Source organism: Salmo trutta, chromosome 13, assembly GCF_901001165.1.
Source record: "Salmo trutta chromosome 13, fSalTru1.1, whole genome shotgun sequence".
NCBI classification, from domain to species: Eukaryota; Metazoa; Chordata; class Actinopteri; order Salmoniformes; family Salmonidae; genus Salmo; species Salmo trutta.
In genome coordinates, this window is record NC_042969.1 from 88211322 (window position 1) to 88224814 (window position 13493).

Genomic DNA, 13493 nt, shown 5'->3' on the forward strand with positions numbered 1-13493 from the left:
AAAAAGAGACCATGTTTGTTTCTTAAGTAAAGCAGATCCAAAATGCAGGTGTTTCAGCCCAGCTCAGTGCTTTCTGTGGTGGAGGGGCGGCCAGCGGAAGATACAGAGCACAGGGGTTGGTAAAGTTCTCTAGTTGCGCCGTGATTGGCTCAGTGTTCTGTCACTCATGGGGACACTACGTCACCGCAAAATCTAAAGGTAGAGCTTGAAAATTCAAGCCCCTTGAGTGCTGCCATAGAGTTACATTAGAAGTGCCCATCCAAGAAGGCTCAAGGTCATTGGCCACAGATAAAATGACGTCAAATCATGTTATATCTACCGTAGCTTTGATTAGACTGATCATGTCAACATCATACTTTCGAAATCTAAGCTAGCAAACTAGCAGTCATCATAATGAATCAAGTCGACAATCTATTGGCAAATCCTTTTCAATCCTTGTCATAGGAAGAGAAATAATGAAGAGAATTTATAGATGAAACGTATCGGTGCTCATCGGCCATTGGACATAAACATTACACAACAAGTTGGAAATCGCAAATTCAACATTGAGTGGTTTTAAAGGAATCAGCGGCTAACTGCAAGCATTGCAAAGCAATCATTAGCCTAGCTATTCAGTGGAGTGGGTGTGTGGTCCCAATTCTGTGTTTAAGGGTCTCTTTTCCAAGCTTAAAATGATAAACATCCAACATTGGCCATGCTGTCAATCCAGCATGATTTCTGCCGTGCTCAAAACAACTGTTAACTCGTAACTGGGAAATTTGACTTCAGTGAGTTCAAGAGAACTGGGAACTCTGGAAAAACCGAGCTCCGACTGGTAAAATACGTTTTGAACGGTCATCCAACTTGGAATTGTAAATTGGGAACTCGGGTCTCTTTCTAGAGCTACGACCTGAAGATCACTGACATCATCATGATTCGACCTTGTTTTTTTCCCCAGAGTTCCCAGTTGTTTTGAAAGCACAATAAATACAGAGAATGACAGACTTTGATGACAAATTATGATGACAAAATTTGCACCACCGTCCTGTTCAAGTGAGCACAGGTGAGTGCAAAAATGTATTGTATGCTGCTGCACAAATTATGTAATAATGTGTATACTGTAGCTAAGAAAGTAATACTAAGTGTATGTTGTGTAGTGAGCTGTTAGTAACCCATGTGCCTCACCCTAATAATTTGGCCTATTACACCTCTTAATTTCACCTACTGTTCTGACTTGGTGGTGCACATGTAGCCTATAACCTGTTTTAGAGAAATGTAATAATTGAATATTGTAAGAGCTTTCATTGTCTGCTTATATGCCCCCTTTATTTATCTTACGGTTCTGACTTGGTGTACAGGGAGAATACTGTAAGAACGGCCCATGTTCTAAATTCTCTCGCTGTACATTTCAAAAGTGCTGAACAAATTGTGATATTGACTATGTCCATCTTAGCTTGCTCATTTGTGTCTTAATTGAAATTACAGATTGCCTCTTATGCGCTCATCGTCCCCTTATGCCATAGTGTGTACATCTCAATTGTCAATAGAAACCACATTTGTTTAAGCAAGTCAGTCATATCAGCTATGTTTTTTTTAAAAGGCAGTAAATGAGGCTGAACTAACTGTTTAACTGCCAGACAAGGCTCCGCTGAAAGCCAGGTGCAGCAGTGGTAAGGTGTTGGGACTGCTGTTGGGACTGCTTTATGTAGGCCTTAACAGCTTGTGGTCACAGTTTGTCACCGTTAAAGTGCAATGAATGAATTTAAAAAATTTTATTACACCTTTATTTAACCAGGTAGGCCAGTTGAGAACAAGTTCTCATTTACAACTGCGACCTGGCCAAGATAAAGCAAAGCAGTGTGACAGAAACAACACAGAGTTACACATGGAATAAACAAACGTGCAGTCAATAATACAATAGAAAAAAAGAAAGTCTATATACAGTGTGTGCAAAAAGGTGGTAAGGCAATAAATAGGCCATGGTAGCGAAGTAATTACAGTTTTGCAGATTAACACTGGAGTGATAGATGAGCAGATGATGATGAGCAGATGATGTTGTGTAAGTAGTGATACTGGTGTGCAAAAGAGCAGCAAAGTAAATAAAAACAATATGGGGATGAGGTAGATAGATTGGGTGGGTTATTTACAGATGGACTATGTACAACTGCAGCGATCGGTTAGCTGCTCAGATAGCTGATGTTTAAAGTTAGTGAGGGAAATGTAAGTCCAGCTTCAGCGATTTTTGCAATTCGTTCCAGTCACTGGCAGCAGAGAACTGGAAGGAAAGGCGGCCAAAGGAGGTGTTGGCTTTGGGGATGATCAGTGAGATATACCTGCTGGAGTGCGTGCTACGGGTGGGTGTTGTTATCGTGACCAGTGAGCTGAGATAAGGCGGAGCTTTACCTAGCATAGACTTATAGATGACCTGGAGCCAGTGGGTCTGGCGATGAATATGTAGCGAGGGCCAGCCGACTAGAGCATACAGGTCGCAGTGGTGGGTGGTATGAGGTGCTTTGGTAACAAAACAGATGGCACTGTGATAGACTGCATACAAATTGCTGAGTAGAGTATTGGAAGCTAATTTGTAGATGACATCGCCGAAGTCGAGGATCGGTAGGATAGTCAGTTTTACGAGGGTAAGTTTGGCGACGTGAGTGAAGGAGGCTTTGTTGCGAAATAGGAAGCCGATTCTAGATTTGATTTTGGATTGGAGACGTTTGATATGAGTCTGGAAGGAGAGTTTACAGTCTAGCCAGACACCCAGGTATTTGTAGTTGTCCACGTATTCTAGGTCAGAACCGTCCAGAGTAGTGATGCTAGTCGGGCGGGCGGGCGGGCGGGTGCGGGCAGTGAACGGTTGACAAGCATGCAGTTAGTTTTACTAGCATTTAAGAGCAGTTGGAGGCCACGGAAGGAGTGTTGTATGGCATTGAAGCTCGTCTGGAGGTTAGTTAACACAGTGTCCAAAGAAGGGCCAGAAGTATACAGAATGGTGTTGTCTGCATAGAGGTGGATCAGGGAATCACCCGCAGCAAGAGCGACATCGTTGATATATTCAGAGAAAAGAGTCGGTCCTAGAATTGAACCCTGTGGCACCCCCATAGAGACTGCCAACAAGCCATCCGATTTGACACACTGAACTCTATCAGAGAAGTAGTTGGTGAACCAGGCGAGGCAGTCATTTGAGAAACCAAGGCTGTTGAGTCTGCCGATAAGAATACGGTGATTGACAGAGTTTAGTGTTGTGCAGTGGCTTTTGTTGGCATACATCCCCCAATTTTTGTTTGCCCCACTAAAATTTACGTGCTAAAAATCAGCACTTTTAACCAAGCATTTAGAAACTTACGGTTATAAATTTAACATACACAGATGATGTCCTCAGCTCTTCTGCACCTCTATTTTACATACATTCTCCACTAGAGGGCGCAAACCGATTGATTTCAGCAGCATTTTCAAGTACAGGTAGTAAATCATATTATCTAGACCAGAGCCTTCACGCCTGTTATCAGCAGAGCTGTGCTACAGTAGTTGTATCAATTTGACAAACACTCTTTTCATGCTACTTTGATACCAACGTTTTCTTTTCGTAGCAGGTTTAGAGACTGAGGTTTTTTAGGTTAGGAAAAGGGTTTGGGTTAGCGATATAAGGATCGCGGTAGCGTGAAATAAGTGTGTCCCATATCAGTATTATTATGTGATCCTGCCCACAATCTTCAACTGGATGATTGTGTAGCTAACCATCAATAAAAAATGATAATCATCATTTGCCATAATTGAGAGAAATTCAGCTTGCATCAAAGCATGTTTAGTGCTATCCGGTATCCTTGGGATGTCCCGTACCTTTAACCTAACCTTACCCCTACCCTAAAAACATGATTTATGGTCGTTCTGGCATCTGCGTTGGCCGTACAGTGTTTACTACGATGCGGCCTCTGCAGAAGTCAGGGCATTCATACTCCTTGCGTTTCCCTGAGCAGACCAGAGTTGTTGTGAAGAGAGTTTGTTAAGGAAGTGATTTTGTGTTTTTATGGATGTTTCTATAAATAAAAAAAGGGGCCAATGTGCGATATCAGAATCAACATTTAAAAATGGTTAAAAATAGGATTTTCTTGCAGCTTCACATGTGTAGTTACAGGAATAAGAGACTAGATAGGGACAGTGAGACCATAACTCCTAGCGACAAAATATCTACATGTAATTCATAAATGTCACATGAAACATGGACACTGCATGTTTCTTTGTCGTGCCTAGTAACCAGGTCTGTTTGTGCTTTAGTCAACTTCTCTATCATTCATAGCCATGCTAAACCTTCCAGAAGAACGAAAAAGATAAAACACAGCATTTCTATATATTTTAATAGTTGATGTAATATAATACAGTAATATAATACAATGGGTTCTTGTCAACTAAATCAATGACAATAATAATAACCAATAATGAAATCATTATGATCAGTAAACACTTCAAGCATTGTGTGTGTGTGTCTGAAAACTCGACATCACATTCTTGCTTCCTCTCTCCTTGTTTCCTACACTCCTTGCCTCTCCTTGAATGTGCATAGAAGCCTGAGGGGAGGAACCTTCCCTCCTCTCCCCCAATGGGCTTTGAGAAAGAGGTGAGGAATGGAGGAAACCAGGGGAGAATCTCAATTGCATTTCCTTGATTCCTCAGGTCCTCTCTCCTCACCTCATTCTCAAAAACTCATTGGATAAGAAGGTGAGAGGGGAGGGACCTTTGACCTTCTCATCCAATGGATTTTGAGAAGGAGTCGAGAGGAAGCAACGAATCAAGGAAATGCAATTGAGATTCTCCCAAGGACAGTGGAAGGAAGTATTTGATAGCTACCAGAACTGACTGAGCTACTATAATACCCATGGGCTGTCCAGAAACAACCCCTAGCCCCTATAACCCAGAAACAACCCCTAGCCCCTACTGTCCAGAAACAACCCCTAGCCCCTACTGTCCAGAAACAACCCCTAGCCCCTACTGTCCAGAAACAACCCCTAGCCCCTACTGTCCAGAAACAACCCCTAGCCCTTACTGTCCAGAAACAACCCCTAGCCCCTACTGTCCAGAAACAACCCCTAGTCCCTACTGTCCAGAAACAACCCCTAGCCCCTACTGTCCAGAAACAACCCCTAGCCCCTACTGTCCAGAAACAACCCCTAGCCCTTACTGTCCAGAAACAACCCCTAGCCCCTACTGTCCAGAAACAACCCCCAGCCCCTACTGTCCAGAAACAACCCCTAGCCCCTACTGTCCAGAAACAACCCCTAGCCCTTACTGTCCAGAAACACCCCTAGCCCCTACTGTCCAGAAACAACCCCTAGCCCCTACTGTCCAGAAACAACCCCTAGCCCCTACTGTCCAGAAACAACCCCTAGCCCCTACTGTCCAGAAACAACCCCTAGCCCTACTGTCCAGAAACAACCCCTAGCCCTTACTGTCCAGAAACAACCCCTAGCCCCTACTGTCCAGAAACAACCCCTAGCCCCTACTGTCCAGAAACAACCCCTAGCACCTACTGTCCAGAAACACCCCCAGCCCCTACTGTCCAGAAACAACCCCCAGCCCCTACTGTCCAGAAACAACCCCTAGCCCCTACTGTCCAGAAACAACCCCTAACCCCTACTGTCCAGAAACAACCCCTAGCCCCTACTGTCCAGAAACAACCCCTAGCCCCTACTGTCCAGAAACAACCCCTAGCCCCAACTGTCCAGAAACAACCCCTAGCCCCTACTGTCCAGAAAAAACCCCTAGCCCCTACTGTCCAGAAACAACCCCTAACCCCTACTGTCCAGAAACAACCCCCAGCCCCTACTGTCCAGAAACAACCCCTAGCCCCGACTGTCCAGAAACAACCCCTAGCCCCTACTGTCCAGAAACAACCCCTAGCCCCTACTGTCCAGAAACAACCCCTAGCCCCTACTGTCCAGAAACAACCCCCTACTGTCCAGAAACAACCCCTAGCCCCTACTGTCCAGAAACAACCCCTAGTCCCTACTGTCCAGAAACAACCCCTAGCCCCTACAGTCCAGAAACAACCCCTAGCCCTTACTGTCCAGAAACAACCCCTAGCCCCTACTGTCCAGAAACAACCCCCAGCCCCTACTTTCCAGAAACAACCCCCTAGCCCCTACTTGTCCAGAAACAACCCCTAGCCCCTACTGTCCAGAAACAACCCTAGCCCCTACTGTCCAGAAACAACCCTAGCCCCTACTGTCCAGAAACAACCCCTAGCCCCTACTGTCCAGAAACAAACCCCTAGCCCCTACTGTCCAGAAACAACCCCTAGCCCCTACTGTCCAGAAACAACCCCTAGCCCCTACTGTCCAGAACAACCCCTAGCCCCCCACTGTCCAGAAACAACCCTAGCCCCTACTGTTCAGAAACAACCCCTAGCCCCTACTGTCCAGAAACATCCCCTAGCCCTACTGTCCAGAACAACCCTAGTCCCTACTGTCCAGAAACAACCCCTAGCCCCTACTGTCCAGAAACACCCCTAGCCCCTACTGTCCAGAAACAACCCCTAGCCCCTACTGTCCAGAAACAACCCCTAGCCCCTACTGTCCAGAAACAACCCCTAGCCCCTACTGTCCAGAAACAACCCCTAGCCCCTACTGTCCAGAAACAACCCCTAGCCCCTACTGTCCAGAAACAACCCCTAGCCCCTACTGTCCAGAAACAACCCCTAGCCCCTACTGTCCAGAACAAACCCCTAACCCCTACTGTCCAGAAACAACCCCCAGCCCCTACTGTCCAGAAACAACCCCTAGCCCCGACTGTCCAGAAACAACCCCTAGCCCCTACTGTCCAGAAACAACCCCTAGCCCCTACTGTCCAGAAAACAACCCCCTACTGTCCAGAAACAACCCCCTACTGTCCAGAAACAACCCCTAGCCCCTACTGTCCAGAAACAACCCCTAACCCCTACAGTCCAGAAACAACCCCTAGCCCTTACTGTCCAGAAACAACCCCTAGCCCCTACTGTCCAGAAACAACCCCCAGCCCCTACTGTCCAGAAACAACCCCTAGTCCCTACTGTCCAGAAACAACCCTAGCCCCTACTGTCCAGAAACAACCCCTAGCCCTTACTGTTCAGAAACAACCCCTAGCCCCTACTGTCCAGAAACAACCCCTAGCCCCTACTGTCCAGAAACAACCCCTAGTCCCTACTGTCCAGAAACAACCCCCAGCCCTACTGTCCAGAAACAACCCCTAGCCCCTACTGTCCAGAAACAACCCCTAGACCCTACTGTCCAGAAACAACCCCTAGCCCTTACTGTCCAGAAACAACCCCTAGCCCCTACTGTCCAGAAACAACCCTAGTCCCTACTGTCCAGAAACAACCCCTAGCCCCTACTGTCCAGAAACAACCCCCACCCCCCTACTGTCCAGAAACAACCCATAGCCCCTACTGTCCAGAACCACACCCCTAGCCCCTACTGTCCAGAACCAACCCCTAGCCCCCTACTGTCCAGAAACAACCCTAGCCCCTACCGTCCAGAAACAAACCCCTAGCCCCTACTGTCCAGAAACAACCCCTAGCCCCTACTGTCCAGAAACAACCCCTAGCCCCTACTGTCCAGAAACAACCCCTAGCCCCTACTGTCCAGAAACAACCCCTAGCCCCTACTGGTCCAAAACAACCCCTAGTCCCTACTGTGCAGAAACAACCCCCAGCCCCTACTGTCCAGAAACAACCCCTAGTCCCTACTGTCCAGAAACAACCCCTAGCCCTTACTGTCCAGAAACAACCCCTAGTCCCTACTGTCCAGAAAACAACCCTTAGCCCCTACTGTCCAGAAACAACCCCTAGCCCCTACTGTCCAGAAACAACCCCTAGTCCCTACTGTCCAGAAACAACCCCCCAGCCCCTACTGTCCAGAAACAACCCCTAGCCCCTACTGTCCAGAAACACCCCTAGCCCCTACTGCCCAGAAACAACCCCTAATCCCCTACTGTCCAGAAACAACCCCTAGCCCCTACTGTCCAGAAACAACCCCTAGCCCCTACTGTCCAGAAAACAACCCCTAGCCCCTACTGTCCAGAAACAACCCCTAGCCCTACTGTCCAGAAACAACCCCTAGCCCCTACTGTCCAGAAAACAACCCCTAGCCCCTACTGGTCCAGAAACAACCCTAGCCCCCTACTGTCCAGAAACAACCCCTAGTCCCTACTGTCCAGAAACAAACCCCTAGCCCCTACTGTCCAGAACCAACCCCTAGTCCCTACTGTCCAGAAACAACCCCTTCCAGAAACACCCCTAGCCCCTACTGTCCAGAAACAACCCCCTAATCCCTACTGTCCCAGAAACAACCCCTAGTCCCTACTGTCCAGAAACAACCCCTAGTCCCTACTGTCCAGAAACAATCCCCTAGCTCCTACGCCAGAAACAACCCCTAGCCCTTACTGTCCAGAAACAACCCCCCAGCCCCTACTGTTCCAGAAACACCCCTTGCCCCTACTGTCCCAGAAACAAACCCCTAGCCCCTACTGTCCAGAAACAACCCCTAGCCCCTACTGTCCAGAAACAACCCCTAGCCCTTACTGTCCAGAAACAACCCCTAGCCCCAACTGTCCAGAAACAACCCCCAGCCCCTACTGTCCAGAAACAACCCCTAGTCCCTACTGTCCAGAAACAACCCATAGCCCCTACTGTCCAGAAACAACCCCCAGCCCTACTGTCCAGAAACAACCCCCAGCCCTTACTGTCCAGAAACAACCCCTAGCCCCTACTGTCCAGAAACAACCCCTAGCCTCTACTATCCAGAAACAACCCCTAGCCCCTACTGTCCAGAAACAACCCCTAGTCCCTACTGTCCAGAAACAACCCCTAGCCCCTACTGTCCAGAAACAACCCCTAGCCCCTACTGTCCAGAAACACCCCTAGCCCCTACTGTCCAGAAACAACCCCTAGCCCCTACTGTCCAGAAACAACCCCTAGCCCCTACTGTCCAGAAACAACCCCCTAGCCCCTACTGTCCAGAAACAACCCCTAGTCCTTACTGTCCAGAAACAACCCCTAGCCTCTACTATCCAGAAACAACCCCTAGTCCCTACTTCCCAGAAACAACCCCCAGCCCCTACTGTCCAGAAACAACCCCTAGTCCCTACTGTCCAGAAACAAACCCTAGCCCCTACTGTCCAGAAACAACCCCTAGCCCTTACTGTCCAGAAAACAACCCCTAGCCCCTACTGTCCAGAAACAACCCCTAGCCCTTACTGTCCAGAAACAACCCCTAGCCCCTACTGTCCAGAAACAACCCCTAGCCCTTACTGTCCAGAAACAACCCCTAGCCCCTACTGTCCAGAAACAACCCCTAGCCCCTACTGTCCAGAAACAACCCCTAGCCCTACTGTCCAGAAACAACCCCTAGCCCTTACTGTCCAGAAACAACCCCTAGTCCCTACTGTCCAGAAACAACCCCTAGCCCCTACTGTCCAGAAACAACCCCTAGCCCCTACTGTCCAGAAACAACCCCTAGTCCCTACTGTCCAGAAACAACCCCTAGCCCCTACTGTCCAGAAACAACCCCCAGCCCTACTGTCCAGAAACAACCCCTAGCCCCTACTGTCCAGAAACAACCCCTAGCCCCTTACTGTCCAGAAATAACCCCCCCCCCCACTGTCCAGAAACAACCCCTAGTCCCTACTGTCCAGAAACAACCCCTAGCCCCTACTGTCCAGAAACAACCCCTAGCCCTTACTGTCCAGAAACAACCCCTAGCCCCTACTGTCCAGAAACAACCCCTAGCCCTACTGTCCAGAAACAACCCCTAGCCCTTACTGTCCAGAAACAACCCCTAGCCCCTACTGTCCAGAAACAACCCTAGCCCTTACTGTCCGAAACAACCCCTAGCCCTACTGTCCCAAAACAACCCCTAGCCCCTACTGTCCAGAAACAACCCCTAGCCCCTACTGTCCAGAAACAACCCCTAGCCCCTACTGTCCAGAAACAACCCCTAGCCCTACTGTCCAGAAACAACCCCCTACTGTCCAGAAACAACCCCCTACTGTCCAGAAACAACCCCTAGCCCTTACTGTCCAGAAACAACCCCTAGCCCCTACTATCCAGAAACAACCCCTAGCCCTTACTGTCCAGAAACAACCCCTAGCCCCTACTGTCCAGAAACAACCCCTAGCCCCTACTATCCAAAAACAACCCCCAGCCCCTACTGTCCAGAAACAACCCCCTACTGTCCAGAAACAACCCCTAGCCCTTACTGTCCAGAAACAACCCCTAGCCCTTACTGTCCAGAAACAACCCCCAGCCCCTACTATCCAGAAACAACCCTAGCCCCTACTGTCCAGAAACAACCCCTAGTCCCTACTGTCCAGAAACAACCCCTAACCCCTACTGTCCAGAAATAACCCCTAGCCCCTACTGTCCAGAAACAACCCCCTACTGTCCAGAAACAACCCCTAGTCCCTACTGTCCAGAAACAACCCCTAGCCCTTACTGTCCAGAAACAACCCCTAGCCCTTACTGTCCAGAAACAACCCCTAGCCCCTACTGTCCAGACACAACCCCTAGCCCCTACTGTCCAGAAACAACCCCTAGCCCCTACTGTCCAGAAACAACCCCTAGCCCCTACTGTCCAGAAACAACCCCCAGCCCCTACTGTCCAGAAACAACCCCTAGCCCTACTGTCCAGAAACAACCCCTAGTCCCTACTGTCCAGAAACAACCCCTAGTCCCTACTGTCCAGAAACAACCCCAGCCCCTACTGCCAGAAACAACCCCTAGCCCCTACTGTCCAGAAACAACCCCTAGCCCTTACTGTCCAGAAACAACCCCTAGTCCCTACTGTCCAGAAACAACCCCCAGCCCCTACTGTCCAGAAACAACCCTAGCCCCTACTGTCCAGAACAACCCCTAGCCCCTACTGTCCAGAAACAACCCCTAGCCCCTACTGTCCAGAAACAACCCCTAGCCCCTACTGTCCAGAAACAACCCCTAGCCCCTACTGTCCAGAAACAACCCCTAGCCCTTACTGTCCAGAAACAACCCCTAGCCCCTACTGTCCAGAAACAACCCCTAGCCCTTACTGTCCAGAAACAACCCCTAGCCCCTACTGTCCAGAAACAACCCCTAGCCCCTACTGTCCAGAAACAACCCCTAGCCCTTACTGTCCAGAAACAACCCCATAGTCCCTACTGTCCAGAAACAACCCCTAGCCCCTACTGTCCAGAACAACCCCTAGCCCCTACTGTCCAGAAACAACCCTAGTCCCCATACTGCCAGAAACAACCCTACAGCCCCTACTGTCCAGAAACAACCCCTAGCCCTTACTGTCCAGAAACAACCCCTAGCCCCTACTGTCCAGAAACAACCCCTAGCCCCTACTGTCCAGAAACAACCCCTAGCCCCTACTGTCCAGAAACAACCCCTAGCCCCTACTGTCCAGAAACAACCCCTAGCCCCTACTGTCCAGAAACAACCCCCTACTGTCCAGAAACAACCCCTAGCCCTTACTGTCCAGAAACAACCCCTAGCCCCTACTATCCAGAAACAACCCCTAGCCCTTACGTCCAGACACCCCTAGCCCCTACTGTCCAGAAACAACCCCTAGCCCCTACTATCCAAAAACAACCCCCAGCCCCTACTGTCCAGAAACAACCCCCTACTGTCCAGAAACAACCCCTAGCCCTTACTGTCCAGAAACAACCCCTAGTCCTTACTGTCCAGAAACAACCCCCAGCCCCTACTATCCAGAAACAACCCCTAGCCCCTACTGTCCAGAAACAACCCCTAGTCCCTACTGTCCAGAAACAACCCCTAACCCCTACTGTCCAGAAATAACCCCTAGCCCCTACTGTCCAGAAACAACCCCCTACTGTCCAGAAACAACCCCTAGTCCCTACTGTCCAGAAACAACCCCTAGCCCTTACTGTCCAGAAACAACCCCTAGCCCCTTACTGTCCAGAAACAACCCCTAGCCCCTACTGTCCAGAAACAACCCCTAGCCCCTACTGTCCAGAAACAACCCCTAGCCCCTACTGTCCAGAAACAACCCCTAGCCCCTACTGTCCAGAAACAACCCCCAGCCCCTACTGTCCAGAAACAACCCCTAGCCCCTACTGTCCAGAACAACCCCTAGTCCCTACTGTCCAGAAACAACCCCTAGTCCCTACTGTCCAGAAACAACCCCTAGCCCTTACTGTCCAGAAACAACCCCTAGTCCCTACTGTCCAGAAACAACCCCCAGCCTCTACTGTCCAGAAACAACCCCTAGCCCCTACTGTCCAGAAACAACCCCTAGCCCCTACTGTCCAGAAACAACCCCTAGCCCCTACTGTCCAGAAACAACCCCTAGCCCCTACTGTCCAGAAACACCCCTAGCCCCTACTGTCCAGAAACAACCCCTAGCCCCTACTGTCCAGAAACAACCCCTAGTCCCTACTGTCCAGAAACAACCCCTAGCCCTTACTGTCCAGAAACAACCCCTAGTCCCTACTGTCCAGAAACAACCCCCAGCCTCTACTGTCCAGAAACAACCCCTAGCCCCTACTGTCCAGAAACAACCCCTAGCCCCTACTGTCCAGAAACAACCCCTAGCCCCTACTGTCCAGAAACAACCCCTAGCCCCTACTGTCCAGAAACAACCCCTAGCCCTACTGTCCAGAAACAACCCCTAGCCCTACTGTCCAGAAACAACCCCTAGTCCCTACTGTCCAGAAACAACCCCTAGCCCCTACTGTCCAGAAACAACCCCTAGCCCCTACTGTCCAGAAACAACCCCTAGCCCCTACTGTCCAGAAACAACCCCTAGCCCCTACTGTCCAGAAACAACCCCTAGTCCTACTGTCCAGAAACAACCCCCAGCCCTTACTGTCCAGAAACAACCCCTAGCCCCTACTGTCCAGAAACAACCCCTAGCCCCTACTGTCCAGAAACAACCCCTAGCCCTACTGTCCAGAAACAACCCCTAGTCCCTACTGTCCAGAAACAACCCCTAGCCCCTACTGTCCAGAAACAACCCCTAGCCCCTACTGTCCAGAAACAACCCCCTAGCCCCTACTGTCCAGAAACAACCCCTAGCCCCTACTGTCCAGAAACAACCCCTAGCCCCTACTGTCCAGAAACAACCCCTAGCCCCTACTGTCCAGAAACAACCCCTAGCCCCTACTGTCCAGAAACAACCCCTAGCCCTACTGTCCAAAACAACCCCTAGCCCCTACTGTCCAGAAACAACCCCTAGCCCCTACTGTCCAGAAACACCCCCTAGCCCCTACTGTCCAGAAACAACCCCTAGCCCCTACTGTCCAGAAACAACCCCTAGTCCCTACTGTCCAGAAACAACCCCTAGCCCCTACTGTCCAGAACAACCCCTAGCCCCTACTGTCCAGAAACAACCCCTAGCCCCTACTGTCCAGAAACAACCCCTAGTCCCTACTGTCCAGAAACAACCCTTAGTCCCTACTGTCCAGAAACAACCCCTAGCCCCTACAGTCCAGAAACAACCCCTATCCCTACTGTCCAGAAACACACCCCTACTGTCCAGAAACAA